Below are 26,920 nucleotides of genomic sequence, written 5' to 3'. Positions count from 1 at the left end.
TAGGCTGTATAATCAAATACGCACCAGAATGGCAAATGGAGAATCCCGTGGAGTCCTGCCATGAGCAGAGGCTGTGAGACATCCCATAACCCTGCTCATGGGCATTTCAACCTACATCTACGTGCTGAAACCAAGACATTCAGGACTTTTTCCCAGACAACTTGGCGCAGCGTCCCTCCCTCCCCCCACGCTCTGTACAAAGCATTTTCCATGAATATCCTGGCCTGGATTTAGCCATAAAATATCCTAGTACAAGTTACTGTTGATGAAACATGGTCTGTTCTTTCATAAAAAGAGGTTTAAATAAATCTCCTGTGTGAACATGCAGGGTTCAGCAAGCAGGCAAAATCGGATTTTCAAGGGCCCTTACTATTGTTTTCATTAAAGTTAGCAGCAAAACTATTATTAAATTTGAAGGGGACATTGCAGCCAATGCTAAGCTACTTTAAAAATCCTGTCTCTATTGACTAAAATCTACAGTCTCACTCCAAACAAAATCAGTTCCATGCAAGTAGCTCAAAAGAACTAGACTACGAAAAAATCCATAAATTAGCTCATAGGCTAATCAACTTTTCAAAGTCATTCTTATTTGTTTCCCTGGCAATGAAAAAGAGCCAGAAAAGAAGTCTCTGCAGTCATGAAAGTGTTCTGTCTATAGCTATATGAAAAAGATCTTAAAAAACGCTTAAGCGAATGATGAGTGTTCAGTAATAACCTCTTCAAAGTGTGTCCTCTATGCAAATATCCCTGATTGCGATAGTAGAAGGAATAATAAAATTACACAGACTAAAATTTAGCCCTGGGTGGAAGGATTCAAGTGGTGCTTAACACATATTCTCTGCAAGGAGGTCAAACTCAAGCGACAATAAAACTGATAACCAGATAATTCTAGACTTTGCGGGGTGTTTGAAATATACTGTTGGTGGTCATATTTTGGTTGCAGAGATTTATCTCACCCTTTCAGACTGTACAAAGGAGGAAATAAGATGTTTTGGAGGACTGGAACCCCAGACTGGAACTTCAAACTCTAGACTACCAGATTTAAACCAACACAAACCCCTACTTTCCCAAGGAGACGTGACCAAATATCTCATCAGAGACTGCATTTCAGTGAAGTTTCTTGGGAGATCCCAAGATTACAGATCATTATCTCGTAGTGCAGGATTTAAAAGAGTTGAAATACAATGAATTCCTCCATCCCACAACTGCTCAGCTTTTCCCAACTATTCCTTTCATTATTTGCGGATTTGTGGGGAACTGCCTCCTGACATCCCTACCTAAAAACTGACTCAACAGTAGGGCCACTCTAATGCTCTCTACCTGATGCTACATCAAGACTTTTGCAAGCTGCTTCTCCAGCAAATCTGTCATCTTATCCTTTCCTCAGATAAAAAAGGAGCAATGACCGCCCACTATATAAGTGGGCATATAAGTCCTACCTCTGTCTTCCCAGAATGTCTGGCAGCAGCAAAACGTTGCTCCCAGCTTCCCTCTGGCGACCTCAGCACCCAAGTCTCCTTAGCATGGAAAGACCAAACCCCGCAGCAGAAAGCGTCATGTCACGTACTCTCAAAAGTGTCAGTTATCCCCCACATCACAGAACCATTTTCACACATTTCACACATTTCTCAGAGAAACTCTCCCTTTAGCATTTCTGATGCCTTTGTTCAGCCAGCCTGGAGGTCTTTGTGGCTAATTAAATAAGACTTCAACGTGATCTTCCACCCAAAGGTGGCTCTAGGAAATTAAAATAAACCTCCCTGGTCAGTTTTGCCATCTGTTCAGACACACAAACACCTCTCAAGAGGCTTTCAAGAAGGCGGAGTCATAAACGTCTCTCTGTTTAATGGGAAAACAATAGCAAGATGTCTAATGATGTCCCTGTATGTTTGCAAAGAAGAAAATAAGCAGCTCTAATCTGTGCATCAGGAATTTGGTCCACCCTCTTATTCTAGTTCCTCTTATTAAAGGGCTGCCTAGTGGAAGCCTGGAGCTCTCCAGGGCACTTGCACTCTCATGGGCCAATCGCACTTCCCTGAGAGCCCAAGTGGGAGTAATTTGTTCCAGCTGATCTCTTGAAGCCCTAAGAACCAGCCTGTCAAGCCCCTATCCACAGGATCAGATCTCCATCCCTTTTTTTTTTTTTTTTTTTTTTTGTCGACCCTGTGCAAATTGCACTGAGCTGGAGCTCCAGGACACATGGATCAGCTCAGCACTGCCACCATGTGTCAGGCCCTGCTCTGAAGTACATGGCTCCCAAATTAGCAAGGTGTCCACATCAGTCCTGCACTGCACAGTTTGATGTCTTCGCAGCAGCACTTCACTTGGCAAGAAACCTAGCTTCATGCTTCACCCCATCATCCAGTGGACCATGCAGTAGGGACCACCTGCAACAGGAGGGACTGAGAATTTCCCACCCTTATAAACCCTCTAGATTGCTGATTACCACCACCACATGGGAGATATAGGTTCAAACTTTGTCCAGCAGAGAAAGGACCAATGCTTAGGGGTCCCATGTTCTGGTTCAAAACTCTGGCAGGCGACAGGGGAGGATCTGATTTTATATGTGTGCTCTGAGACACGTTTTTGATCATGACTCAGATGACAAATATGGTCAGGAGAGCCTGTGGATCACGGAGGAGTGTGGGCATGTGCTGGTCATGAGCATTCCGTGCAACCCTGCAACTAGTAGTTGGTGCACTGAGAGTCCAAATCCAATATGCATCTGGGAGAATCAGATTCTCGTCCCAGCTCCAAATAATGTGTCTATTATAAAATAGAAGCCCATCAACCAGAGAGATACATAAAGTCCCAACAGTCATGGAATTGTGTGCAAATATTGCTGTCCTACTGCCAGCAAAGAACAGAGCCAAACTTTGGTCTCCCACACTCCACAAGTGTCTCCTGACCCTATCATCTTCTCCAAACCCAAGAACATCTGCATGAGGGCAAACTGAACCACTGGACTCTCAAAACAAGGTAGAAGCACACCTGCTTTGTCCACAGGTTTTCCAGAGAGACTCATACAGAAGCAACAGGGATATTCCTGGCAAAAATGGCAGTGCTCAGAAATAAAAAGTTTGGAGAACCTAAAGTGGAAATTAGACATTTAAATCCTCCTTGGAAGCCTAGCCTAATCATTCTAGATCTTACAGGCCTTAATTGCACTTCTCTTTACAGTATCTCAACACTATTCTGCCTTACCTGTGTTTGTGTGATAGAAGCTATATTGATCTTGCCCTCTCCGTACCTTCCCCTTTACAAATAGTGGATATTACTATAAATGAGCTCATTAACACCAGGTAAATAACCTATTATACACATGACATGTATGGATCTAAATGCATATAGCCAACACAACACAACAGTCAAGTTGAGGGCATCATTTTGTTCTGTACTTCAGAAACAAACCTAAGTGCTGGGCCCTGCCTGGAAAAGGTAAAAAGATGAAGTGCAAAGTGGTTACTGGTCTGTGAAGGGGACAGTACTATTCCATAACATATTACACAATTGTTTTATTTCCTGAAGCCTTGCAATTAACACCACATTCTTGCCCAGAGAGGTAACTATCTCCAGGGCCATCACCAGGACAGAATAGAGCAGCTCGTACTCTATTGCATGGAGAATGTGAGGGAGGGTGTTTTTTTTTTTTTTTTTTTTTTTTTTTTGGTGGTGGTGGTGGTTGGTTTGTAGTTGTTTTTCTGAAAGGTGAGACATTGGCTGTGTTTTCTGACAAAATATTTGCAGCAAAAATACTGGAGCCAGCAGATTTTTCACTAATGCCCGTCCCCCAGCATGTTCAGAGCTGTTAATGTACCCTCTTTTATGAGCTTTAAAATGACATGGATGTAGGGGAGGAGAGGTGAAGCTGCAAAGGCAGTGTCTCCTTCCTACAGCTTTTTGAGCTCTCCTTTTCAGCTATGGCAAATAAGCTCTAGAGAAAAAATCCTAACAGAAGGTCAGACCTACAAGACGATGTATGACATGTGGGTGAAAAGTATCTTGCGTCGTGGGACGGGAAGGAGCTGGCTATGTTTTGAAAGCAGACCTTTTTTGACACAGGGTCTTGCATATCATCTTGCTGTCACTTGGTGTTACCACACCACATCACCCTGTGTGACATAACCGACAAGCCCTGTTGTAACCTGTTTTAGTATGTGTCACATCAGCCCAGACATGGGAAGGCAACCTGCTGCTTGATGCGTGTAAGGATGCATCAAGAAAAAGGCAATCGGGCTACTTCCCCTTACCCGTAAATATATCAAAATAAAGCTGAACTTAAAGAGCTGCTCTCTTCCTGCCCTGTTCCTAAGCAGGCACACTTGACCCCCAGAACATTTCAGAAATTCCAGAGCACCTAGTGATATGAAGCCACTGAAATGGAGTAATGTCCCGTGAAGAAAGAGGCTGCCTGTTGAAACCTAGTATTTCACATTCAAGTAGGAGGTGGTATGACAGCACGCACATCAGAAGAGTCTTGCCAGCAGATATCAATAAGGAAAAATGAACTTTTCTAAATTCACCCAAAGCATTTCCATTTTGTCTTTCGTTGAAGTTTGCTCTTAGCGTTGTACCATTTTCACAACAATGATGTCAGTCTGGAAGTGATACCAAGAAGCTACTCAGAATCTGAGAACTTCACACTTTCTTTTTTGTTACATTCCCCAGAAATTACCAGTTGCCTCAATGTGTTGCCTCCCACATATGGCATTTAAACAAGCACTCTCATGATTTATCTTGCCCTCAAGGGATTTCTAATGTATGTGGACTATGTGCATGGATATTGAACTACATCATTGTTATATGGCAAATTAAACACTTTAAACTAAAAGACCTTGTCTCTTTCTTGCTTTGTGAACTTCTAAGCATGTGTCATTGTCCCTGACCTGTTCAATACTACCTACCACCTTAAATTCAGAGGAATAAATTCTGTCACACAGCTCAATAAGCAACGTCTTAGAAAACCTCTTTCTTTATTCACAGAGCAGGTCATTCACCCCTAGGTGCCAGCTCAGCAAAACAACTAGATGCTCACTTGCACCGCAAAGCAGAGGTAGATTTCATCCAGCAAGAAAAAAAATTGCTTCCCCAGCAAACAGAATTGAACTATGAGCCATGCAGGCAAAGAAGCAAGATGTTTCTCTCCACAACATCCATTTAACCAGTTTCTTGTCAATAAGGGAAATCTGGGAGAAAATGTCACTCTCTACAACATGAGTTACAGACCTTCTGAGTGCTCACCTGTTTTACCAAAGGCCTCAGAGTGCATAGGCAGTAGCATTTGACTGGTAACACGTTCATTGCAGAAGAAGAATGAAGTATCTCTAAGTGAACACATGTAATGAACACATCTCTAGCTGTTCATAGTTTGGGGTGAAAAAAAAAAAGAAAAAGAAAAAGAAAAAGACAGTGAGAAACAAGCTACAGGTCAAATCTCCCTCCCAGTCTGCAGTGCACAGGGATCCGTCTTGCCAGGCTGTGTGTGTGTCCTCCCATCTCTGTGGGCTTGCACATCTGCTTTTTCACTAAATTTTCTCCTCAGATAAGAGAGAGTAACCACAGCAGAGCTGCGCCTGGGCGTCTCTCAGTATATCTGCCTTATGCTACCCTGGGTCAAACCAGCTGGAGCAGCACCAAGGACCCCTAGGAAGCAAGCAGATCCCAGATTCCTCCGGCGCAGCAGGCGAGCCACTTCACCGCCTGCATGATCAGCTCAGCATGACATCAGCCTGAGTGGTATGGGGAGGAGAGACGTTCACCCTCTGTGTACACAGCAGCCACCTAGGTGAATAGCCCGAGGCAGGATGATTAATGAAAGCTGGGATGTGCAGCTATCTTGATGGGAGAAGCCGACTGGATTGCCGCAGATGTTACTGTTCCGATATTTTCAGGGAGAAGGGACAGTGCCTCAGTGGTGATAAATGTTTCCAGGGGCAGGTGGGTAAAAGTGCAAGGCCAGCTGCCTGGGCGTAGGTAACCAGGCGTCAGTAGGAACCCCGAGGAGCCGGAGGCAATGACAAAGAGACACGCTGAGCGCTAACGCTTGCACGGAGACGCAGAGATGGTGTTTGCCAGGGCAAAGACTCCACGACGGCTGCTGGCCTCCACACCCTGCGCTCTCCTCCGTGTGAACGGCTTGTCCACGGGCGCGTGACGATTACTCAGCCACCGTGCGCAAGGTGGCCACCTGCCGTAGGAGTGGGACCAGGCTCTGCCTCCCAAAAACAAAGAAAAAATAAAATAAAATTGCCCAGCTCTTGGCCAGCAGCCAGACCTCTGTGCTCTGTGATCTTGTCAGATCACCTCTGAGAAAATGGATTTGTGTCTTGGCAGGCTCCCGGCCAAGGACAACAACAGGCAAGCGCTGGTGATTCACCAGGTGGTGCCAGACAGTCCTCTCTGTGAGAGGAACGCCACCCCGCTCGCTGGGGAGCTGTCGTGACATGGAGACCTCCATCCCAAATGGCCTCTGCTCCTTCCTGACCCCCGACCCCATTTTTAAGTGCCAGGTTTTAACCACAGGGAAATGGCCAAATTCCAGCTCAAGTCCATCCCACCCAGTGAAATCCCACTGAGCTTCCTCTTTGGTGGGGGTTTCTCCCCTGCCACTTGTCCCCAGTGGCGTGGGGCAGCAGTATGGGAGGCAGGTGCTCTGCCCAGTGCCTGAAAACTCCCACCTCGCCCCCAAAAAGCGTCCTGCTTCTTCCAATCATCCATCAGCCTCAGGTATGGCAAGCCTCATGTACACTTTACTGTGGGGCTCCTCACACCTTACCTTACCCCTCTCTGGGTTTTACAGCTTAGCATTCCAGCAGCTTCCCAGCTGCCTCACTTTAGCCCTGTATAGGCCGTGTTGGAGAAGAAACAGGAGGTTGCTCGCAATTCAGTTGCGAAGCTTGTCTCCAAAGCAGTCTCCACTATTTTGTCCTTGTGTAGCTGTCACTGCAAAAATCCCCAATACCAAAAGGGATGAGGCTTCTATAATTGGTATTATATAAGATTAAGAGTAGTTAACGAGCTAATTTGTCAGGGATTTGAAAAGGAACACACTCTGAATGTTTATGGACATTACATTTAAAGCCCTTCTTCCCTTACAGCTTCATCATCTTTAATATTTTACAGATTCATTAGAACAGCAATTTCAGCAAAATTGTAGTGACAGAGGAAGAATCAAAGTAATCAGTGACTTCTTACCCAAAACAACATCAAGCTCTGTGCTTGAGCAAAGTGTTACTGGACATTTAAGACATTCATCTCTCTCAAAGCATTGAAACTACACATGCACATTCTGGAGAAGCCTTGGAGAAGAGGCTTACAACCTCCCTTTTCACAAATCTTAAAATCTTAAGGTTGATTCAAAATTACAGAAATGAAAAAAAGCAAATGCACAGATGGTCAAAGGAAAGCAGAAGGCTCACAGCTGGAGAAATTTTATTGAATATACATATCATATCAGTTACTTTACCAACACATATAAATGCTTAGCAAGTTCCAGATCCCCAGCTTTCTAACCTAGAAGCACGTTTTATTCATATGCCCAACAATTTCAGGCAGTTTATAGTAACATACATGTCTATACTGTATTATTGGTACAGTGTTTCTACTTCAAGTATTTATTTATAGATATAAAATAGTTTGTGCCCCTTGTGGCTATGCTTTTACTTCTTAGAAACAGAAGATTTTACAACAGTACTCTACAGTATTTTGACAAAGAGAGGTGTTATTAGTCATAAAATATCCTACTCCATTCAAGCATCTTTTGCTCATGCTTGGGAAGCACACTTGCAGTGCCTTCAAAACCTCTTAAACTCTATAAACATAGCTATGCATCTTCTGTAGAAAAACAACTGTCTGTCATGAGTTATGGGTGACTCTCTCTGTTAATCCTAATAATAGGGTTAGGCAAAGCAATCTGCAACCTAATTTAATCTTTGGATTTAATGGTTCTTCTGCTGAACTTCAGCACAAATACAAACAGGCAGTAAAAGAGTAGCAAACTGAAATATTGATGGATTAACCGCCGCAGACTTGTCCATTCGTGGCCAGAACTGCCAGATGAAAAACAGGAAACCAATCTGGTCTAAGAGCAATAGCAAACTGTAAATATGCATCTCAATGAAAACACATTCTCAAGCTGCAATGTTCTTAACATACACCCTTATGCTTCACAAATGCCTGGAGGAGAAGAGCTACCTTGTCAAGTTGACTCTGAGAAGTCTCATTTTCTGAGCTATAGTCTGGCAGCCATCTATATGGCGCAAGAATGACATTCCTCCTTCCTTCACCACTGAGTCACCAATTCCCACTGTGTAGCTGGGGAATGGACACACAGTCCCTTCTGACTCTGTTTTTTTATGGCTCCCTGAGCCCACTAATGCTTGCACAGTCCTTACAGAAAGAGGGAAGGGTCTCATCAAAGCCCTTGCATAAAAGCGAGCCCCTCATCCCCCTGTGACCCCATCTGTCTCAGCTAATGCCATTTCTGCTCCCCAGTCTCCATCATTCACTAGCCTCATGCCTGCTTCTCACTGCGTGCGCGAGACGGCCTGGCTGGAGTCCGTCTCCGTAATGCGCTGCAGTCATCAAATTGCCATGATGCATCCTGGCAGCGTAGACAGCGCGGAGACGACGGCGCGGTAAGTCAGGGTAATGTAATGCGGCCACGGAGCCGAGGCCCGAGAGGAGCCGAGACTGGAAGCACAGGAAGCCTCCTCCATGAGGCATTAGAGATACTCATACGGCTGCACTGATTAATATTGCCTCTCCCAAAATGAAATATGTCATCTCAAGGTCAGTGTGAGTGCAAAACACGCCGGTGGAAAACTCTCAGCTTGCTTGGTTTGAAAGAAGGAATGAGGAGTGCAGAGCGGAGGGAAGCAATAAACCAATAAAGATTACAGATGAACTTAATAAGGATTATTGCATGCCATGATAAAGGATCGCCTTTTCTGTCTCTTTCTCCTTTTTAATTCTTCCTTAATAACTCGCTGAGGTTGAAAACTCTACAGATGGGCACTGAGACAGTCTCCATGCAGGAAGAAAAAGCTTCCTTGCAGAAGGCAGCACATAGAGACAGAACAAAATCCAAATGCCTCTGCCAGAAAGCTGGGCAAACAGTACATGGACTATAGAAGTACCGCTTCCCACAAACTGAGGCCTCTGAGGAATATGCCTGGCCTTGAAGACAAGGGGAAGACACTGCAATATTGTACAAAGAAAAGCAGGTGAAGATTTAAATGTGTTTTTGCTTCTAGACTTCTGGGAGTGACATTTTTAATGGTTCTGTGGGGGTAAGGTATTTTGCAGGAAGCCCAAGGAGGCTATGGGAATTGGTAATTATTTGAAGGAGATTTGTTTCAATGGGCACTGTGGTTTCCCTAAACCTCTGGAGATCAGGCCCCATCATGTTTGTGAGTGACACAAGCTCAGGGCACTGTCTGTATGCGGTGGTTATTATTAGCAGCCATGCACGGTGGATGTGCAGGCTTTAAGCGCTCAGACCCAGCCTTTGAGAAGAAACAGCCTGTGTTTAGCTGTATACATTTGCAATGATTCATGAGATTGTTTGCAATCGCTGTAAAAATAGTACTTACGCAATTCAGGAGCTACTACTGAAATCCTGACATTATTGGGTCTTCCCCTCTTAGTCACACTCATTTCAATTAATTTCCATGCCACCAAGGAACTTCATACAGAAAGGCATAAACCTGAAAGAGGAACTGGGAGAGTTAGGAAACACAGCGAAAGGGGATGATCATTTCTTTGCAATTGTGATGAGGAAAGATTGCAGCTGTTATTCCCTCTGTAGAAGTGAAATGTGCAAACTCAGCAAAAAAAAAAAAAGATACAAAACTGTGGAACCTTTTTTTTAATTTTTCCTGAGCTGATATTTATATTTTCTTTCCTTTTAAACTGAGCCTCTAAGACATGGCTAGAAGGAACATATGTTTTTTCCACACATTTTCTACCAGTGCTGTACAATCCTTTCTCCACTTCCTTCTGGGCTCGGATCTGCACTTTCTACTACATTCCCGGCCTAGCACGTGTCAGTTCAGCAGCCTCCTGACGAGGACCATCTGAGGGATGGCCCAGACCACACATAAGGAAATGGAGTTCAGCCCTCTGCACATAAGCAACCCTCAGCCCCTGAGTTGTGAATCACACATGGGACCCCTGTTCCCCACACCAGGCCCTACATCTCCACCACACAACCTGAAATGCAGATAGAAAAGACATCTTGGGGTTTAGGTAGGACTTCTTTCAGTGTTCTCAGCTACCCTGAAAATGCTTTCAGAGCAGAAATTTTAGGGCTAGACTGTGACACCCTTTCCTATATTGTCAAAACAGACAAACAAATAAAACAAACAAACAACAAAAAAAACTCACTACAACTGCTGCTAGGCCTGCTGAATCTGTGCATATGTTGTGTGGCCCAGCACGCAGCATCCACATTTCTCCCTAATCACATCTCGCATTTCTCCCTAATGTGGGAAACATGGAGTGCAACCTACAGGTTGTTCCCAGGCCATAGGGACACAGGCACTCTTGTCACTTTTGTCACAGGAACTGTGTGGATTCTTGTTCACTAACACTTTGCTTAAGATTGAACCAGAGTTGTTCCTCTTTTCTTTAAAGTCATCTGAAATGCAGATGAACTTGGTAGAACTCTGGGCTTTGAAGGCCTGTATTTTGGTGCTCCTGCACCCACAAATGTTGATATGTCCTCCACTCCTGAATAATGAGCACTTTGAAAGACTTCAGATCCTTGCTTTCTGATGAGCAAAACCTAGATGAGAAACTGCTTTATAGAAAGCAGGCCAGAAGAAATAACATTCAATTTGGTGCAAGACAGGCAGGTAAAATGGGTCTGAAAATAACTGGATGTAGTTAGACAAACTATTAGAACAATATATGCCGGATAAGCTGAATTTAGGTCCCTCCACAATCGGTTACTGTGATCTAATATCTCTTTGAATTTCACAGGGCTCTCGCAGAGGTTGCTGAATAATCTCTTTGCTTTTCCACTGAGGGACTCTTCCTAACCCAGCACCCGTTCACGGAAAAGGGCTTTGAAAGACCATTGTGCTCGACTCATCCAAAAGTAGTGTTAGCTTCCCAGTAGATTAAGCACAACTTGTAGCTCAGCCAACAGTTTCCTTCTTCAGGGGTACATGGTAGAGGATGTAAAAAGGCACACAGGTTTTGCAGAAGATCAAGAATGTAGCAATCAAGCAAGTTCCCTCAACACAGTGGAAGATCCTTTCCCTATAAGTCTGAGATACCTGTTAGGTCTCCAGATGTTATGAGGGAGAGGTAGAAATTAAGAAGCCTCTCAACAACTTATTGTGGAAATACTGCCGCATGTGAGACAAAGTGATAGAAAACACAAATCTTGTGTGTGCCCCACCTAATGCTCAATGCGGTGCGTCATGTGAGCTCTCTCACTTCCAGAATATAAACATGAACACTCAGTTCATAACAACAGAAGAGACCTAAAGTAACCAAAACTTGAAGTAGATAAAGAAGCTGGAAGTGCTGTGTTTTCTCAGAGCGTCTCACGTAATAAGCATATATTCACTGATGCACCCATACCCCTGGATACAGAGTCTCATCTGAGGACTGAGCACTTCCTATTTGCTCTGGGCCTGCTCCTGAGATGCATTTCCCCCAATTCACCACCCAGAAGCAAGTCAGGAATTTCCATGTGGTTTGGGTCCTTCCTGCATGAGTGTCTTGCTTCAAACCACATTGCCAGAAAGCTTTCTCCTGAAATCCATCCTCACAGTCTCTAACTCTGATGTGCTGCATATTTTCTTGTGGACAGAGGAACTGAAAACCCTAATAGCCATCCAGCCACATCCTTTAAAGGCAGAGGTGTCGCCCTCGAAGGTAATGCAAGCATGGGGAGCATGGGGCAGTGGGAAAGAGAGCTGAGGTGTTCACGGCGAAACAGCAAGCTGCCCCACTGGGAATCACATAGTACTGGAGGGTCCTAATGAAATACATTGGCACCAGTATAAACCATTGTCTCTCTGATTACAAAATGGTTGTGTTGAAATAACTACCAGGCCATGCTAACACACCAGGCTCTTATATACCACTTGTCAGCCATCGTTTTCAAAGCACTTTCAGAGGGTGGGAAATGATTTATGCGAGGTCACTGAATAGAAACAAAATTAAACCCCTCTGTGCTTGAGTCATCTGCCAGCATCCTAACCACTGAGATACTCCAGGAAACCCTGGCTCCTTTGTCGTGCTAGCCATCCACAGGGCAGACTATAGCAACAGCGGCAGCAACAGCTATACAGCTGGGATTTGCCCAGGCGGAGTTATCAGGACAAATTTAATCGAGGCAGCTCTTAAGCACTACGTATGAGAAACAGATTTATCTTTTCAAATGCAGAAAAGAGATGCAAATCGTAGAGTTTTTTTTTTTTTCTTGGAATATATGGTGAAGAGGTGACCAGAAAGGCCACACTAATATTACATTTATGTTTAAAGTCACCAAACCAGGAAACGAATAATTTGTAGTGTAGGACGAAAAGTGCAGACTCTACAATTCTGCCTGCTTAATGATCTTTCCATGACCTTTCAGCTTTGCACCTCATCTTTTATTTAAGCTCTCTATTTCAAACTGCAAGGCTGAAGATCCAGCACAAGTCTGGATCCATTTTCTTACAGCATTTCAAAATTAGAGTGAGAGTTTTTGTTAGGGAAGCCAGAGGGAGACGAGCTGACAGTCTGTCTCCTAGCAGTGTTACGGTGTTGAGCAAGGACTTTGTGCAGGGCAGTGCGTAGAAGCCTGGCGGACAAGACTCTAGTCTTTGGCTTGCCAAATACCATCGTTAGCTGTTTTGCCCTACATTTATCTCACTCTGCTTTTGGTACTTAGCGAAACTGGGAAAATGGCTGGGGAAATGACAATATAGCTCCCTGTATTGCCAAAGGAAAGAGGTACATACCCCCATAACATTGATTTGCTAGATAAACTTCAGGGACTTTTGCAGACTTAGGTTATGCCTTTATTGGTTGAAGGGAACTTCATTGCCTAAAGGTAGGTGGCTTGGCCTTGTTCCCTCTGTGTCCAAGCTCATTCCTCTGTAGTCTCTCTGTTTACCTGGAAGCCTTAAAATAGTTCCCAAGGTACCAAAAATATTTATTCCTTAGAGGAATACACTGAAGGACTGAAGTGGCCAGGGTTTTAGAAAACAGGCACCTCAGCTTGAGTCAATGTGCACGGTTCTCAGAAGCGGGGAGCACCGGAGAGCTCTCTCTAATCTGCAGGGTGTTTGCACACCATGTCAGAAACGCAGGCTGACGACATCACTTTGAATGTTTCCTTGGAAGTGGCTGCTCTCACACGCCAGCGCGCTCACTCCCGCTGCACAGCCCGCACCGAGGTAGGTGCTGTGGGTCACTCCTCCTTGCTGGGGCCATAAAACTCATCCCATTCAATCCTCTGGGAACTGGTTCACCGTTAAAAAATGTAAATCGTAGTAGTCAAAAAAGCTAACTCATAAAAAGCTTTGAAGTTTGCTTACAAACAAAATACCTTCATAAACTCTCCCAATCTTGTTTGTGCTAAAATATTGACTTTTCAGGGAGGTAAATATTTTTCCATTGCTCATTGCACAGAAACTTGTTTCTGCTGTTTATCCACATGCCAAGGCCAATAAATGCTGCTGCAGTGTATATAATCCCAGTTAGAGGCTGCAGTACAGTTCCCAGCCTTTTTCCCAGAAGTTAGCTAGTGGCAATACTTTCATTAACTTTGGGGAAAGACAGGTTTTATTTGTCTGCCTGTGGTGTTAATCTGAGCCTTAAAATGAGCTTCAAAGGCTGCTGTGGTCTTTAGAAAGACTCCTTTTGTAAGCAAACTGCTGATGTCTCCCAGGTCCTCTTTCTGGACTCCAGTGCCGTGCACATGGCCTTCTACAAAGCTTTAATCGTTTGTTTTTCCGGGGTAACAATCAATTGCGAATGATATTTGCAGCTGAGTCACATCTAGCAAGTGCAAAAGATAACACCTGGTTGTGTAAGTAAAAGCCATGTCTCTTATTGGGAATGTGCCATTTGGCTATGGTCAGTGATAATCTTGCTCTGATTTACATTTTGTTGATGTTTTATTTAGCATGCTTTATTTACTGAAAAGGAAAGCATTCCCATATTTTGGCTTTTTCTTTTTTTTTTTTTTTAATTCCTGTGATTCCAGCTCAGAGCTACCATCAAAAATCCTGGAAAAGCTACTCATGCAGAGGAATAACATCTCCTAGCTGCCCTTGGAAAAAAAATAAAATATTTCCCTGAAAATAGGAAACCTGTTTTACTTCCCTGAGACACCTCCGTCTCCTACAGCCCCTTCCATTTCCAGCCTCACAGATATCCTCCCTCTCTGCTAAGCAAGAAAAAAAAGGTCAGCTGACAGCATTGAGCTCAAGCCTTTCCTAGGCATCTGGGAAGACAAACCAAAATAGACCCTCTGCAGTGGAAATTCACTGCCCAGGCTGCTGGGACTTGAGGTCACACCGTGCTGCAAGAATGAGGACAAGCTCCTGCAACAGAAGAGCTTACATGCCTACTTGAGGCAGATGGTGAAGAGAGCTACACATCCGCATAACTGCTAACCTCGCATGACTGGAGACATGTGCCCACTGTGCACAGTCCCTCTATTAAGTCACTGATAGTCCTCTTTGACTAGGCCAGATTTAGGATTTTGGAAAAGGTATATCCAACGGCTGCAGTGGACAGGGCTGAAAAGTGTCACTTGGACACCTGCCCAATACTGCCCACTTGTTAGAGAGTACAGGTTGAATCCTGAGATGTTTGCTGTCCAGATGCAGTTGCAGACACAATGGAAGGACCTCTAAAGAAAGATCATTCTACTTGTATTAAATCCTTTTAAGAGGTTAAAATGTACCACTATAATTCCAGATGTTTCCCAAACTTGTCCTTCAAGCACTTCTGCAACAATTGATTCCAGTGCTTCATTGTCTTTGACCAATAGGTTTTTTCTTTCCCAGTGACAAATCTGAATCCTTCTTGATGAAATTTAAGCCCCTAATTTCCTGCCAAAGTGCAGCATACGTTTAGAAAAGACTAAGTAGGCACTCGTTGTACTTGGAGACTAATGTGTCCCTCCTCAGTTTTCTGTAAACTGACCACAATTCTTTCAGTCTCGGCATGACAAGGTCATTCCTTTCATTCCTGTTTCCCTCTTCTGGGATCTCTCCCATTTGGCCCATACCTTTACTGAAGTAAGTGCCCCAGATTTAATGCAATACCCCAGCCAAGGCCTCACCAATGATAGCAAAAGGATGACTTCATGCGTCTTGCAAGCTGCATTCCTCGTACTAGAACCCAGTACAATGTTTGTCTGTTTTGAAATCCCATGACACAGCTGATTCATGTGCAGCATGTGATCTACTATAACCCTAGAGTCTTCTTGAAAGGGGACTGCCAGCTAAACTATTGTTCCCTGTCCCAAATTTGTATAGTTAATGTGTTTCTTCTCACAGGTAGCATTTTGCGCCTGCACCACTAAACTCTTCCATTTTCAGTCCATTTCTACAATTTGTCTTAAACATTTTGATTTGCCACCATGACTTCTAAAATACATGCATGTTTTGCATCTCAGATTTAGTGAGCACAATCTATTTCATCGCGCAAGTTATTACAGAAAAGGATGACACTCCCAGAACTCTACTGACTACAGCTTCGCATATTGATAGCGATTAACTGATAACCGCTCTCCAAGCACAACACTTTTGCTAGCCGCTTGTTCAGTAGCTTATTCTAGACCACATTTGCCTGTCATCTGGGATTACATGAAGACAAAAATCAAGTTGAAAGATCGTTGCCTTCTCCCCAATCCCCTAATACTTTTACTCCCTTATAAAATAACAATTTTGAATGTTTTGTTTTTAACAAATCCTTGTTGACTGCTGCCCATCTCCTGGGCTTACAAATTGCTTGTTTGTTATTCATTTCACAGTTTATCCAGGATTTGAAGTCTAGAAAAGTGCTTACAATTCCATCTTTTCCTTCTTCTCTTCTATATTCCCCATAGCCTACTTTAACCCTGCCTAAGGGAAGAGGCCAGAGGGAGATGATGCAGGAAGATACACCAGAACTGTGACCTAGAACTGCCCAACTGCCCGGGCTTGTGGGACTCCTGTGCCAGCTCTAATCTGCAAGTTGGCTCTCCTGTCTTGCATAAGACAGAGGACACTGACCTGCTAATGCGTGGGTAAGGTTGAATAACACCTTCAGACTGCCTACCTTTAAATGTCAGTGTTTGGGGAATAACTTCTGACTAGCAGAGATTGATGGTTTCTGTGCCAAAACCTGAAAAGAGTGAGAATTTTAATATGCAGGTGTCTTAGATTTCCAGTACCGTGGAGTAGTTTGTTTTGGAATAATTTATCTACCCTCTGGCATTTTGTTGTGAATCTTCCCCTGATTACTGTCTGCTTTATGGCTTTCCTAAGGTGAACTGGTACATTATATCATGCGTCTCATTTACCAGATGTAGTTTTAGAAGTGAATTGTGCATGCTCTCACAGAGCATGTGTACTTCCAGGCCAGATTGCCTTGAACAAATCAAATCAAATTGCTTCAGGCTTTGTGCTGTGGAGGATCTAACCAAAGTTCTAGGAAAGGGCAAAATCTCCCACTAAACCTTTCCCCTCTCTCACCTTTCCCCTGACTGGCAGGTTTTCCCTCCACTATTACACTTGTTGGCTCTCTCTCAGGTTTTATTTTCCAGCAGCCTGACTGTCACCAGCCCCTGTTTTCCCAGAGATAACATTTCTGTACGTCAATGCTCACTATCTATCCATGTCACATTTAGCATTAATCCAGACATAGACTTTAGTGTGAGTCCTTTGCAGTAAGTACCTGTTGCAATGGGGGGTCTTGTAACATTAGCTTGCAAACATAGTTAGGCAACCTGATTGTGTTTGATGGAAGTATCTTGAGTAAACAGCTTGTTATGTACATGGCCACTTGCTCAAGAGGTTGAACGTTGCATTACTCATTTAGACATGGGATGTTTTGAAAATAAAACCCTAAACAGTGCTTTCTTATCAGATAGTGTTTAACTCATTCATGTTTGCAAAGGATGATTCTGAAATTCCCTTTCTATAGTACCCTTCCCCTTATGACTGTTTATAATAGGTGACCAAGCTTATGACTACCTCAGGGAGGTAGCCATAATTAATCAAAGCGCAATTTAGCTATTTACATCCTGCCTATCTGCAATCTCCTTCTAGTTTCAATTGAACAAGGCTTTCCTTTCCACTTCCTAGCCTAAATTGTTGCTCTGGAATGTTAAATATTTGCCACAGATCACTCCAAAGCTTGCTGTACTTCAGTAGGAGATAAAGTGACCTCTGGGAACTATTTGTGACTTTTTCAAGAGGTTTTCAGATCCTACAAGGAGGGGAAAAAGAAAGGCTGTATATACAAAGTAAGATTTTTCTGCATGATTAATTAGTATTATATTCATTTTGCAAACAGATAAACTGAGTCAGAAAACCCTCAGCCTTATCTGCCCACCCAGACTAGAGGCAACTAGAACTAAAGGACACTTGCAAAAATTTGACACTATCACCATGGTTCCCAACATAAAGGGGTCAAAAGCCCAAGTAGAGCATCTGCAGTTACAAGTGGGGGTCATAAATCTGATAGAAACTCACTGTAATCCAATATTTATCCTAGTCATGGGGCAGTGCTGAACAACCAGCACAGCAGGAAAGAGTTTGAGGAATGCAGTGCCAAAGTAGCCTTGTAGATCAAGGGAAAACATGCTAAATCACATCAAGTTGTATTTAAAATCTTCCTTGTTACTTGTCCAATGCAGAATAAAGAGCATTAGGTAATCTAAGTGTGTACCCCGGGAAAATACTCAAAATACATGACATGCTCATAGAAAAAAAAAATTGTTACGCTTCTCAATGAAAATAAGTGTTTTTATTATAGAGGTAATTAACACTGTTTAAATAATGATTTTAAATTACCTGCTTCCATGGTTCTAGTGCTGTGGATCAGTTTCCAGCAGCCAACGTTCACAATGCCCTGCTAGCCTCAGGCCTCCATTTCTGACCATCCTTACACTTTTTTTTACTCTTGGACTCTCAAGGATTCCACTTTCTAGCTTGGCATTTTTCTGTGAAAAAGAAAAAAAATGTTGAGCAGCCGATTTTCTTTACTCTCACATCCATCTGGCAGGGCCACAATAAGCCACAAATTTCAAAAACTGCCATAAAGATAAAACAAACAAACAAAAAACCCCAACCCAAACCACCATGGACATAGCCAAGTCCACTGCTCCTATTGAATTCTGCCAGCCTTACAAAGACCCCTGGGGCCAGGTTTTCAAGTGCTCATTAAACACAATTAGGGCTTCTTTTTCAAAAAAGAGGGTGCATATTGGGTGCTGAGCACCCACCCCTTTTAAAGATCTGGCATGCACAATTAATCCAAGCAATAACCCAGCTATCCTAATTACCTGTTTACCCACACTTAAGTAAGTGGTCACAACCAAAGGCTATGTCTATACCCATAAAATAAATGTGCTGAGGACCATATCTGGCCCTGTGGCTCGCTGGCATGGAATGGCATATCCATGTAGCTGTATTCCCTTAGCCACCAAAACAGGGTGCCACATCCAACCTGCCAACTGAGAGCTGAATAGCCTGTGTTCACTCCCAAACCATGCCTGGGAATTGTCTGGGAGCCTGGTGGTTAATAGAGGCCAGAAGCACACAAGGGACATTTTAACTATTTAACAGCATGGATGATTGTGTACCAGGGCCCAGGAATGTGTGCTGCTCAATATACTAATATGGACATAGCCCAAGGGCCAGCTGTGATCTGAAATCTTTCTGTTGGATTTTTTTTTAAAAAAATTCAGAACTAAAATTTATGCCCTGATGTAAAAACAGTGAAGGCTGCCTATGCCCCTCTACGGACTTCATTCAATTTTGACTCCATTGCTAGAAAATGTATATCCATAGCACATATTGTTATGTTATTGCCAAGGAATGCTGCCGGTCAAGGACAGGGACCCTTGTGCTAGCTGCAAACCCAAATCAAGACGTCTCTCCTTCAAAAGGTATGGGAGATAAAATGTCCAGGCAAATCCAGGATACACTATCATCGTCGAAGGGACCGACTACGTGGGCCGGCGCGGATAGATCACAGCTTCCTCTGCCCACGCAAAGCCAAGGAGGGGCCGTGTGGGAAGCACGGTGTTGAAAGATTCCTTCTGGCTGGCCAGGGGCCAGGTTGAGTCCAGATGTGGTCTAGACAAATCGGGATGGAGCTGCCAAGAGAAAGGCCCCGGAAGCTGCTCCCAGGCAACGTATTTCCACAGGGAACAGCCCAGATTCCACCAAGTGTGGGGTCATCAGCAGCCTGGGAGCCCCTCACTGAACCCCGTGACTAGGAGGACTTTGCCCTCCTGACCTGTCTGGGGACCGTGTTTGGCCAGAGCTCAACACAGGCTGCAAAACTCACCCGGCTCCCACGGCTATTTGTGCCTGGCAGGCAGCACCCACAGGACTGACCACATCACGGAGCGCTGTGGAAGCGCTCGGGAGAGCCCGAGGCTATTCCTGCGTGTGGCTGAGGTAGCCAGTGACAAGCTCCCAGTAGCGCAGCTCTGAATTATTCTTGAAGCAGTTGGTGTAAAGCAGGTTGAATTATGCCTGACCCAGGCATGAATCGGATATTTTGCCATTAGCACTGGACTTTCTTAATACCGAAAAATATGTTTCACACACACACAAAAAAAAATGGGAGGGTCTTCCTGCTTAACCATGCTGTTTGAAGACAACTAATTCTTTTTCTCTCTGAAGGGAAAATAAAAGTTTCAGCAATCAATGGAGCAACCTGAAAAACACAAGGCAGTTTGGTGACTGCAGAAGCAGGGTCTCCTGATTACGCGCTGCCACCACTCTGTCTCACTGCCTTAGCCACTGCCGGCCTCTTTGTAAGCAAGTCAGAAATGGCCTGCTCTGTAAGGGTGCGTTGGTTTCACCGGTGCAATGGTTGCTGTGAGACTCCTGACCTAGCTCAGCTCTGGACTCACATCCGCACAAGGGTTGCAGGGGCTCCTGCGTGGTGGCCACGATGCTTTGGTTGCTCCCGCTGCTCCAGGGCCGCTAATCCCCTGGCCACCCGCAGAGCCTTGGCTTCCAGCTGCTTCTCCACCAGGGAAAGCCTTTTTATCTCACCTCCGCAGTGTGAACTGAGCTCAGAGCTGAGCCTTTTGATGTCCCCTCCTGCTGCCGAGGACTTTGAGGGAGGTGTGAGCCCAGGTGAGGGCTGAGAGCTGCGTTTCTGCTCCGGGGCTTTGTTGTGCCGCAGCACATTTGTGTGCTCTGTAACGCTGGCTAATTAATCCGGGATTACAGCACCTCAGAAGGGCAGCTTTTGAATTTGCTCATTATTCCCTCTAATCCCAGTGCCTTGGAGGGAACTCAGAGTAATTGGAGTTACTTGGAGGTATGGCAGCAGTTGACTGAACGAGTAGTTGGGGCACAATGGGCTGGGATGCCCACGCAGTGCATGGAGACAGAGAAACGTCACTGCTCCAGGAGCCAAGCTTAGCTGTTCTGCTCCTGCAGACCCTTGAAGCAGCAGGGAATAGGGAATTGCCAAATGCTCTCAAAGCTCTTCAATGCCACTGCTCCGGTTGCGGTCCCCACCACCACCACACGTGCTGCTTCCTCCTTTGACATGCATCCCAGCTTGGGTGAACCGGCTTCCCGCAGGGGTAGGAAGTGTCCTGCTCACTAGGACAAGGCTCAGGAAGCCAGTACTGTGCTTCCTGCCCTGTGGTTCATTTATTAAAGACAAAATTCTTTCTCTTTTTTTTTTTTTTTTCCCCATAAAAGGCCCAAATGGGTCCAGCTGTTGGTTATTCCTGGTGTGTGTGCTGTTGGCCCGCAGAGAGATGTCATTGTTGGCAGCTCTCCTGTGTCAGGCAGAGGCACTGCAGAGGAAATCAAACGAATCTTGCTGGCTTCCAAAAGATAATAAATATTTGCAAAGTGGTTATCTTACTCCGCATCACCCTCTGGTTTTCCTAAATACCAGCTCACCCCCCTGCAGATCTGCTACTGCTTCCCTGCCTGCCAAGTGCGAGCCGGGCTGGGGAAGGCAGCACCGGAGCGCAGTTACATATTGACATTGCATTGACGTATAAGCTGGATTCCCAGGATATTCTTATTTCTCTTTCTTGCCTGCCTGGAACCTGCTGTGGACTTCTGCACAGTCCCAGGGACACGGAAAAGGAGGGCACTGTGCAGCCAGTGCAGTCACTGAACTGGTGCCAGCTGCTGCAAGGGGGAATGTCAGGACACGAGCGTCTCCCTGCCCCAGCACCAGAAGCAGATATTAATGGGCATAATAAAGCTTTTCCTAGCTGGTTTCTTCATAAAACTGCATTTTTCACTGTACGGTTAGCATCACCTGGTAGCCTGCAAGTTGCCATTTCTTGCAAATATTGAAGCTGTGATGACAAACAACAAAGCAAGCGAGGAGACGTGAGCAAACACCCCATGAGCACATTAGCTTACACGAAGCTGTTCACAAATCCTTCCTCAGCCACTTAGCAGAGTGTTCTTCCGTGATGGAGTCCTCTGATGAACTGTTGCTCCAGTAATTTGATGGTGGAAGTTGATATTTACCCTGGGAAGAGGACAGATAGTCGGCGTTGGCCAGCAGGAAATGTTCTTTGTGATCTCTGCTGATGTCAATGCTTGTTCCCTGCATGGAAAAGATGCAACATGTGTAAGATAAGTGACTCATCCTGGGTCAGGCCTGGAGCCAGCGCCTGCTGAGCTCTCCTCCCAGCTCTGCTACTGATTTGCTGGATGGTCTTAGACAGTTTGTTAGGCCATAAATTTGATATTGGGTGCCCAAAGATCTCCTTAAAAAGTGACTGTTTTTTCAGCATTTCCACTTATTTTCACAACTTCCCAAAATATCAGCCCATCTCCATTAGCTCTCTGCTTTGGTCTTTCCCCACAAAAGAGTGCAAGTGATTGCTTGGACGTTCCCTAGTGCTAGCAGACAAGACAGACCTTGACAAGAGACTTTTGCCATGTTAGGCTCTCTAACCCTAAGGAAACACTCGAGCTAGACTGAAGCTACAGAAACACAGAGCTCCGCGCCGCTGGCTTTGCCCTGTCGAACACCCCCGTCCCACTGCTATCGCCTGTTAGCATCCGCATTTTCTGTTCTGTCCCTCAGCCAACTTCTAATCCAGGTAGCGTGTGCTATTCATCCTGCCTAACGTGAGCTCATTAATCAAATTGTCATGTGGTGGAGAAATCCAAGTATACTGTGTCAACCAAGTCTATAATCCTGTCTGAAAAAAGACAACAGGTTTCTTCGACACAATTTACCTTCCACGAAACCCTGCTGATTAGCACCGGTTTTATTTTTAGCCTCTAATTCCTAGTTGTCAGAGTCCTGAATTAACCGTTCAGGGATTGGAGCTAGGGGTGGTGTCGAGCCAAGCAGCCTATTGTTCCCCAGAGTGTCCCTTTTGCACTTACTGCGTCCTGGAGCTAGGCCGGCAGTCTTCCATGTCTTTGGAATTTCCCCAGTTTTTCCAGATTTGCAATTATAAAATTTAATCGAGCATTTTAGCTGGCTCCTTTAAGGCGCAAAGATAGCTGGGCCAGATGATGTGAAAAAATGTTTAATTTTAGCAGATGCTGCCTCACATCCTCCTTTGTTCCAGATGGTAAATGCTCTACTCCATCTATAACATCATATGGGACGAATATCCTGCTCCTTTCCAAGCGTGGAGCTGAAATAGCTGTTGAACATTTCTGCCTTTTCTGCACCACTGTTTATGATTTTACCACCTGCATTTAGCAATGGATCTACACTGTCATGGGGATGAGTTTAGGAGAGGAGGCAATACTGTTCCTAAAATGATTTTTGGAATGCTCTGGCATTCCAGACCTTTCATCAATCAGTTACACTGCTTTAACCATTGACATTTTATTACTTTTTTTCCTCAAGCTTCATGTATTACTTATGTTATATTGCCCTTTCTATATCTCTTTTTAATCATGCTGTGTCTTGCCCAGCATATCTATTTTTCATCTCTGTGAGATCATGGATTTTTGTACATCCAATAGAATATTCTCAGATATTTCACAGTTTTCATTAGCACTTCTCATTATACATTAATGTTCCCAGTCAACTGAGCCAGTAACTGCTTTAAACATGTGCACACAGACACACAGGCACACACACAGTGCAACCTTGAGAACTCCTTGAGACATGAGGTGATCGTGATAAAAAGACCATGTTAGCAATAATTTGTGGTAAGTGGGAACACCAACGACCGGAGTTGGCAATGTGCTGCAATGACAGGGAGGTGAGAGAGCACACTTAACCCACCCTGAGCATGGTGAGAGGCCTTCAGTCATGTCATTACTAAAAAAAGTCGGTGATCTCTTGTCTCCAGGACGTTGCTCTCTGCTGCTCCACAGAGGTCTCAGTTCCATCAGTCACAGTGAAGTAATGTGATGTACCAGCCTGTGTCTCCAAGAAGTGATGAAGTTTGTCAGCGTGTGCTTGGGTTTCTGACAATGATGCATATTCCTCAGGTCTGCTGACTTCAGCAAGGGCACCAGCATCACTCGAATTTTCTCTTACGGGAGCGATAACCAGAATTTTGACCGCAAGGTCACAAGGGTTTAGCTTGCCCCACAGCAACTAATGTTTCATTGGCATAATCCCAATCCTGCTGCAATCTCTTCCAGCCGTACCAGGCCATACATTTTCCTATGGCTTAACTGCTGTTCCATCACCACTGCAAGCTTTGCCAAGTCCTCCACCTTGGAGATACCATCTTTATGGACAAGCATACATGTATGAAGTAGCCAAAGCCATCGATCAAATGGAGACCATCCTGCACCATCAATGTGGATTTCCTCCTCACACAGGGCACCAAAAATTTTCTCCACTTTGATTTTGGGTCGTACCTTATACATATTTTGGAATACAGAGATCTATGTGTATGTCTATGTGCACAGAAATGTGTGTGCACACTGCAAGCACGGACTGATAATTAGGGCTCTAATCTACTTGCATGAGATAAATCTGATTACGATCTGCGGTGCCAAAGCAACTTCTAATTTTTAGATTAAGCGATTAACTCTTCCATTTCTGTCAGAAGGAGGCTCTTTCCTGAGCTACCCAGAGCTGTCTGAGGTTTCCAGCCTGATCGTCTCTTTCTTTTTTTAACTCCAGTGAGCTGTTGCTGGCTGGATGAAGCAATCAAGCTAATAGGGCACTGGATTAGAACCGTGGTGGGGCTTCCTCCCATGAGTTACGGAGAGATGACTGGAGCACTGAACACCCTGTTGCCTTGTGCAATGAGGTAGTCCTGTTACACTGCCCATCAGTATCTCATTTTCAGTTTCATTAAGTAGGACTTCACTCCATAAATCAGGTCTAGTTTCTTACAGAACCAGAAGGAAGACATTTCCTGCTAGCACTGGACACAAACGCTGTGCAGGCATTTACAGCTTGGCAGCGGTACAGACCCCAGTCCTGACTTAGAAGCACAAAGATCCCAGCTTTCCTAGGGAGTGTGAAAAGCCATGGAACGGGGTCTGACCCGCTATCTCTGCAAACGATCTTAATAGGAGGCATGAGCCTATGTGGACTGTGTCAGATCCATTCAAATCCAAAAGGCAGGAGAAGCTGATATCAGCATGAGGATACAGCAGCAGATGCAAGCTCCTAAATATTCCCCAGTGTATCTCTATCATATTCTTTTCTCTATACCCAGAAGAGCAACGTGCAGCTTTGGGCTGAGTTTCTGAAGGTTTTTTCAGCAGAGCCTTTACCTGTGCACAGCACCAGCGCTCCGGTAGCTGCTGCATTCCCCGGTGCAGTGTCCCAGCCACCCGGCTCAAAAGCACAGTCAACAGTTGCTTTGTCTTTGGTCTTTATTAGTCCCACAGGAGATAATAGTGCCTTTGCTTATGACCCTGTGCTCTTGCTTGCACAGCTGTCTATCTGCCAGAGCACGTACTAGTTCCTGAGCTCAGGGTGCGCACAATGTGTTTTGTTATGTGTTGACACAGACACACACACGCCGGTTTACCCTAATGACGTGGGGCTCTCTGCAAGCGGAGAGCTAACTTCCACGTGGCCACAGGGGTTTCAGGATATTGCAAGATGCCTCCCCGCATGCCAGAGCTGAGAGACAGGCAGCCCAGAGTGGAAATAAATAAATCAGAAAAAAATAAAATAGAAAAAATAAAATAAAATAAAATAAAATAAAATAAAATAAAATAAAATAAAATAAAATAAAATAAAATAAAAGTAAAGGTGATTTATAGGCCAAGACTAGTCTTCTGGCACTGGTGGTGGTAACAAAGCTTTCCCTCGTGAGTGGGTGGATGTTGTCTAACAACTGGGCTCCCCATCCTGAGAGCACGAGGGTATCTGGGCTGCTCTCCATTCCTGCTCCAAATCCCGGGTCAGGGCAACACAGCTGCCTGCGCTCTGCTGGCTTCGGTTTCATCATTCCTCGCATCTTCTGGCTCAGGCAGGCAGAGGCAGGCAATCCTTGGCAGCAGCCTCAGGAACCACATCAGTACTGTACTAGCCAAGCTGTTGCCATCTAGATGGCCTTTATCTCGTCCGGCACCGGGAAAGGGCACCCCTACCCGTCCTGCAAGAGCTATCATGGTGGTCAGGCAGCGCACTGGGTCCAGAAAGTGAAGCCTTTTGTTAATAAGGGATAAATATCTGCTCCAGCCGGGAAGCCCATTGCCTACAGAGTAGATTAAAAGGTTATCCTAGGTAAAACAAGGCAAACAAAGCAAACTTGTGAGCTTGTTTCCGTGGATACTTGCCTGGAATTGGAGGCATCCTTTAGAAGTCTTCATAGCCTCAGTGCCACAGATTGTTATGAATCACTTGGGACAAATATATCCTCAAAGCAACAATGACTTTTTAGTCCATTGTAAGTAGCTCATGTGTTGATGTTTTAGAGAATATCATTGCTTAATGTGTTTATACTTTCTGAAGGGTGACGCAACAACGTCTCTGCATAAGGTAACTAGCTCTTGTGGAAAGACTCATATAGCAGGTACAGCCCTCGCTGCACCATTATCCCGAGCATCCGGTTGTCGCTTGCACACACGGTTTCTTTGAGGTGTTTTGACATATGCTCCCTGCTGCTCTCTTTACTCCAGAAGATATGTGCAAGGCAGCCGCCTATAACACACTCCAGTTTTGCTTGCCTCCGGTTAAAACTTTTTTTCAGAATCTCCAAAAAATTTAGTAAACTCCCATATGTGTGTTTATGTAGCCTTTCATCAAAGACTATAGAAAGAAGCCATGTGGTCTTGTGGCTAGATCAAAGCTAGAAAGCTCCTGAGATCTAATCTGGGCTGAGCCAATGACTCACTGGGTGGTTTTGGCAAGTCACATGATCTCAGTTTGCTTAAGTCTATCCAGCTGAAAAAAAAAAAAAAAAAAAGGGGCAAGAAATGCATGCTAGATCCAATCCCAGCTTTCCAGCCCAGATGTGTTTGCAGGAAAGAATCGCGATCCATATAACATACATTCAGGCAAGAGTTAACATTCTGTAATAAAGATACCAGGTTGCCAGTAATACGTGTTGATTTGGGGCCCATGACTCTTCCTTTGTGTGTGTAATTCCCAAACAACCCCAACATGCGCAGGATTAGCTGAACAAAAGGCTCTGTGCGCGTCTGAATCCTCGGGATCTTGCGCTGCAGTCATGCTCGTCCCTCCAGCCACAAACTCACGCTCCGGCCGCGGGCGCGTTGTGCTCTGCTTTTTCCGTGAAGGATTGCTCTCCATTTTCTTTTTCCATGACTTTGTCACTTGCCATTTTAACAGTTGC

Source organism: Tinamus guttatus, unplaced genomic scaffold, assembly GCF_059628265.1.
Source record: "Tinamus guttatus ecotype Peru unplaced genomic scaffold, ASM5962826v1 Tinamus_guttatus_pri_ptg000492l, whole genome shotgun sequence".
NCBI classification, from domain to species: Eukaryota; Metazoa; Chordata; class Aves; order Tinamiformes; family Tinamidae; genus Tinamus; species Tinamus guttatus.
Note: the sequence above shows the minus strand (reverse complement) of the source record.